Raw genomic sequence first — 6764 nt, 5'->3', positions numbered from 1 at the left:
TTTTGTAAGCGTTGGTTGAACAAAAAGTTGTTGGTTTATTTGAAAAATGGAACAGAGTTTCGAGCGGTGATAAAACATTTTTATTTGAAAGGCCTTACACCAAAAGAAATCACGGTTGAGTTGAACGCTGTTCATGACAAGTCTGCCCCTGTGTTTAACACTGTTTTTAACTAGGTAAATGAATTTAAACGCGGCCGTACAACAACAAAAAATGAACCTCGTTCAGAACGCCCCGTAGAAGTGAGTACGCCCGAAATGGTCAACAAAATCCACGATATGATGTTGAGTGATAGAAAATTAAAATTGCGAGAATTAGTTGAGGCCACAGGGGTATCAAAGGGTACAATCATTTCAATTTTGCATTAAAAATTGGGGATGAAAAAAATATTAGCAAGATGGGTGCCACGTTTGCTCACTGTTGAAAGCAAACGAAACCGCATAGTCACCTCTGAGGCTCTTTTGGCACGCATACGTCGTAATCCGGAAGACTTGGCGTTGACTCGTAACTGTAGACGAAACATGGGTACACCACTACACTCGTGAAACCAAAGAATAGTCCAAACAATGAATTACCGCAGGAGAACCAGCCCCAAAGAAGGCAAAGACAGTAAAATCAGCTGGCAAGATTATGGCCACGGTTTTCTGGGATGCGTATGGAATCATCTACATCGACTACTTGGAAAAGGGCCAGACGATCACTGGACATCATTATGCGTCATTATTAGGTTAGCTGAAAGAAAAAATCAGAGAAAAACGTCCTCACTTGAACAAAACAAAATGCCTTTTTCTCCAAGACAATGCTCAAGTACACACGTTTGCAGTTTCGATGGCAAAAATTAACGATTTAAAGTTTGAATTAATTGACCATCCACCATATTCGCCTGATTTGGCTCCCAGTGACTTTTTCTCATTTCCTAACCTCAAAAAATGGCTTGCCGGACAACGATTCACGTCGAATGAAGAAGTCATCGCCGAAACAAATGCCTATTTTGAGGGTTTTCAGAAATCGTATTTTTCTGATGGCTTAAAAAAACTCGAAGGCCGTTTAATAAAATGTATCGACTTTCAAGTAGATTATGTTGAAAAATAAAAAAAAATAACATACGCAAAAATTTTTTTTCTTTCTTTTTGTAAAGATTTATTGACCCCCCCACGTATCTTTTGTCGGTCGCTGATTCCAAATTAAGCGTCGGTATTATCCTATAAGGTTATAGTTAAGGTCAGTTCAAAATCAGTCCAAGGTTATGGACATAAAATTGGGGGCAAAATAACACTAAACCCATATCCATTCGTACCAAGTATAAGATTCCTCGTTGTATTAGAAATATTAATCAAAATATTAAAGTAATTGTTTGGCATAGATATGAAAATGGACGAATTGTTGGATTATAAATTTATAAAAGTGATAAAATTGAAGTAAAAATAAATATTTCTACGATATTAAAAAACCTTGTGAAACAGAAGATTGTTATTTTTAAAATATTAATCTGCATGGGTTAAATAGTACATACAGTCATAAATTAATTAAAAGTGTCACGAAACCTATATAAGATCATTGCCAATTCATGGAAGAGAAGATTCACTGAATATCTATGCAGGTGAAAGTATAGATATTGAACAAAATTTAGAAAGACTTGATAAAGATGAAATCTTAGAAGGAGAAAAAGAAAAAACATTTTAAAAAGACGTTAGATTGCAGAAAAAGAAAAATCGCTTGATGATGGCAGTGATATTGCTAGAATAGTGATATAAGTGTTGAGGAATACATACCCTTACGATGCAAAGAACAAGAAGGTCTCCTTACACAAAAAAAGTAAATGATCTCATACGCGATTTAGGTCTACCAAAGGATAGGGCAGATTATTTAGCTTCATGGTTGAAACAAAATATTAATGAAGCTGGAAAAATTAAAGTTTCTTATTACTGAGACAGAGATGAAGAATATCGTGATTATTACGCTAATGATGAAGAATTTTTCTTAGTATACTGTAAAGATATAGTTGGATTGATGAATCGCTTTAAACAGGGATGTTAGAACTCCAACGAATGGAAATTGTTCATCGATTTTCAAAGGAAAGTTTATAAGTTGTTATTTTACACAATACAAATGTTTATAAATACAGCTGTTCTTATCGGATATTTGGTAATATTGGATGAAGAGTACCGTAATGTGAAAGTAATATTAAACTGAATAAAATACGATGATCATAAATGGCAAATATATGACGATTTGAAAATCCTAACAATACTTCTAGGACAATAATTAGAATTCACGAAATATCCTTGCTATTTATGTAAATAGAATAGCAGGGATAGCAAGAATCATTACATAAAGAGTGTCTGGTCTTAAAGAAAAACGTTCGAACCGGATTCTAAGATTATAACAGAAAAGCCACTGGTTGATCTATCTAAAATTCTAATACCACTTCTGCATATTAAATTAGGACTATGAAACAATGGGTAAAATCTTTGGACAAAGATGGTAGCTGCTTCAAGTATCTGTAAAATCAATTTCCCAAATTAAATGATGCTAAAGTAAATGAAGAATTTTTCGATAATCCTCAAATTCGTGGGATGAAAGATGATGAAATTTTTTTATGAAAATGAATCATACAGAGAAAGAAGCATGGTTTTGTTTCTAGGACGTTATTGAAAATTTGCTTGAAAACCATAAGTCTAAATTATTAACAATAGTAAAATTATACTTTTCATATACCTATATAGATGAGTTTCCAGAAAATGTAGGTGATTATAGCGAAGAACAGGGAAAGAGATTTCACTAAGATATCGCAGAAATGGAGAGCAGGTATCAATAAAGATGGGACATGAATATGTTAGTAGATTATTGTTGGTCGTTGAAAAGAGATCTACCATCAATATCGAAGAAATAAAAGCGTAGATCGTTTGACAATAAAATAGTTCATTAACTTAAAAAGAATAATGCGCTTAAATTTTTCTAGGTATTTTATTGAATTGCACATACTTCAAACAAATTTAAATGTAGCTAGCTATGATCTTGAACTGACATTAAACTGATCTTAAATATAACCTTAATGGATAATACAGATGCTTAATTTGAAATGGACGACCGAAAAAATCCAAGATTTTAGTAGTCTATTTTTTCTAAATTTTGATGATTTGACCGTCAACTGACATTGAAAATGATTTGATGGGACGTAACTGACCCCAGATTCGGATTCAGAGACCCTAAAAACATATAAGTATCATGGTCACGTTTCTGAAATTGACAACTATTTTTTTGTAGCACTGTGCAATTCGCGAAAAGTTGAAGTTGGTAAACAGATCAACCTAATTATATATAATGTAATAACCAATTATCAGCGAGTGTGAAAACGTTGTATATATTAATTGCGAGTATACAGGGTGTCAATTAAGTCCCGGGACGCCTGAATATTTTCTGAAGTACTTCAGTTCTGAAAAAGGTCAAGGTCATTCCTTTAGTAACTTTCAACGCGGAATCCGATGGTGACCTTGGATTTGACCTTAAGATTGACCTTCAAGGTTATTTCAGGGTAAACTTTGTTTTTTGAAATGGGAACCCCTATTTTTGACTCCGGATTCGGAAAGAGCGGGAAATTTTACGTCCAAAACGGTATTTTAAAATTTTTTTTCATGGCCTTGAGAAGGTCGATTTAAGGTCAAATGTTTGAAAAACCGCCTAAAAGCGTTTTTTTAATTTTTAAGATATCGAAAAATGACCTCTACAAAATTTGTTCAGAACAGAGTGGGCCACCCAATGCACCAAAAACCTTTGACCTTTAACCTCATTTTGAAGGTCATTTCAAGGTCGAAGTGTTTTTTGTAATGGAAACCCCTCTTTTTGACCCCGGATACGCACATAGCGCGAAATCCGACGTTTGGATAAGGTATTGTGTTGAGTTTCGCGCTATGTGCGAATCCGGGGTCAAAAAGAGGGGTTTCCATTACAAAAAACACTTCGACCTTGAAATGACCTTCAAAATGAAGTTAAAGGTCAAAGGTTTTTGGTGCATTGGGTGGCCCACTCTGTTCTGAACAAATTTTGTAGAGGTCATTTTTCGATATCTTAAAAATTAAAAAAACGCTTTTAGGCGGTTTTTCAAACATTTGACCTTAAATCGACCTTCTCAAGGCCATGAAAAAAAATTTTAAAATACCGTTTTGGACGTAAAATTTCCCGCTCTTTCCGAATCCGGAGTCAAAAATAGGGGTTCCCATTTCAAAAAACAAAGTTTACCCTGAAATAACCTTGAAGGTCAATCTTAAGGTCAAATCCAAGGTCACCATCGGATTCCGCGTTGAAAGTTACTAAAGGAATGACCTTGACCTTTTTCAGAACTGAAGTACTTCAGAAAATATTCAGGCGTCCCGGGACTTAATTGACACCCTGTATAATTTATCCATGAGTGATAGCCTTGATTTGCAAAGACCAGTTAAATATAGATAGTCTAATTGCAATTGTAACTCAAAGTGGTTTCAATGTTAAAGAAAAAGTGAGCATGTGTGAAATTGAGTCGGAAATGTCTTTTTGTAGTGATCAATTGAATACTTCAGAAAATACTTGTCGTGTGAAACTAAATTCTGATATTCAAAATAATCATGTTTTAAAATCTAAAATTACTACTGTTGATCTTACGACGTTCAACTAGAGTGATTGAAGCTAGAAAGGTTCTTAATTTATAACAAATTATGTCTTGTCTAAAGGCAAAGAAATACATTATATATAATTCCAGAGTTCATAACAATTGAATATCCTGATGCTCTTTTATCAATTTTACATATAGCGTTTTCGAATTCAATTAATTTCCAGGTAAACCAGGTTGTTCATAATTAAAAATAAATTACATGATCAATTTCAATCGTTGTTTATATATTACATACTACAAAGCTCATCTTTTTGATATTCCATTTTGATATATATTATTAACGATGACACAATATCAAACAACGCAATTGCTGGAGTCATTTATTAACTTTTTTATAATTTTACAATCTCTTTTCCATATACTATGACGGTAAACGTCAAATTAGCGCTAATTGCCTAACCTAGTGGCTGCCTGCGGGGGCAGCACTTACCGGTAGACGAAAAATGTAACGACGGAATTCGGCACGCGAGCAGACGGAACGCGCGCGATGGAAAACGAACCAGAGAGTGAAGAATCAGCTACCGATACGGAGGCCACGGAAATTGAGACCGACGAGCTAATTACCTGTGCGCACGAGAGAGATCGAGAGGCCGTCGTTACAGATCTACACGGAGCGCAGACCTGAGCCAGAAAAAGCAGGATCGTTACCTGCGGAATCCAGAGTGTGTGTGTGTGAGGTTTCGCCATCGAGGGCGAAACCGTGTGCGCGCGAACTCGCGATCCGCGGCATAGAACAGACAGACTTTTCCGTAGTGAGAGTGCGAATTGTTCCCTTCGTCTTCGTACGTCTGCAAAACAAAGGTAAGCTGGCCAGCTTAATCTCGCGACCGCGATTGCATGCATGATAACTAATTTTCCGTACTCGAAGCGAAGCGTGCATGTAATAGCTCTGCTAACAAAGAGCGGTGAGCGATCCGACGCTGTATGTTGTCCTCGTGCGAGTGCCACTGTAAACATAAACACGCGGGCCAATTCTAGTGTAGCATTCAGAGAGGATAATAAAGAGTTTTCGTCCGTGATATTAACCAGTACTTTTGACGTGCTTATTCCGTATTGATTTCACTCCTGTAGATTTGTTGGTTGACTGACACCCGTTTCCTCTTACTCTCCGACTTTCGTATTTGATATAGGTGATTACACGCACCCATCTACGCTATCGTCCGAATAAAAATAATTAAACGATAAGCAACCCTGTTACAATACATATTTTTAGTTGTTCTCTTATTTCATTTATATTTGTTCGAAAATTACTAATTATATTCGTTAGTACAGTCCCATCAGTTCCACCAGTTTTTCGTAGCGTTCATAAGTTTAGAGCATCGTTATATTGGTAAAGATGGACGATTATAAATTTTTTTGTTATCTACGTCATATTCGTTGTCTTTGATAATTTTATAACCAATACTTAGTAGACCACGACAGCACTCATTCCATTTACGCTCAAACATGTCAGCGCTCATGATAGTACTCAAATATAACAGTTTCATTCTTTTTTTATATACTTTAAAAACTTATGATGTCACTTTTGAGTAAACTCTAACTTATTGAATTTTTCTGCAGTTGAGTTGTTATAGTTTTGTAAGCATTAATTTCGGCTTCAATCAATTGAGCAAATAAATCGAAATTTATAGTCCTGCTGTTAAGAGAAAGCTCTTGCAATTCTGTAGAAAATGATCTATCGTGCAATTGAATATATTTATTATTTTCTCAGATATTTCAGTTAGTTAAGTAGTAGGTGGTTAAAGTACGGGGTTCTAACTTTTTTAACTGAATTTGATAACTCTAATTAATTTGGTATCTGATTTTCTACAAAACAGATATTTCATTAAGCTAGATCTTGCTATATGATTTGTAGTAATAGTTTTAGTTTTATTAGTAGTTACCTATACAAACTTCTTCAATAGATTAACCACAGGCTTACAAATGGTTTATACACAGCTGTAACAACGCTACTGTCGTTTATTTAAAAAAAATTTTAAATAATTAAAACAAAGATAGCCACAATTGAAGGTATTGAAATCTTTGTATCTGACGTAATTATACTTAATTCTACGGATTCTAATATAAAACAACAAATTTATTGCTGGCTGAAGATCGTGAAAACTATCAAAAGATATA

This window comes from Phymastichus coffea, unplaced genomic scaffold (assembly GCF_024137745.1).
Source record: "Phymastichus coffea isolate CEN01 unplaced genomic scaffold, Cenicafe_Pcof_1.1 PCOF00004, whole genome shotgun sequence".
Lineage (NCBI taxonomy): Eukaryota > Metazoa > Arthropoda > Insecta > Hymenoptera > Eulophidae > Phymastichus > Phymastichus coffea.
The sequence above is the reverse complement of the archived record's forward strand: the minus strand, read 5'-3'. Positions refer to the sequence as shown.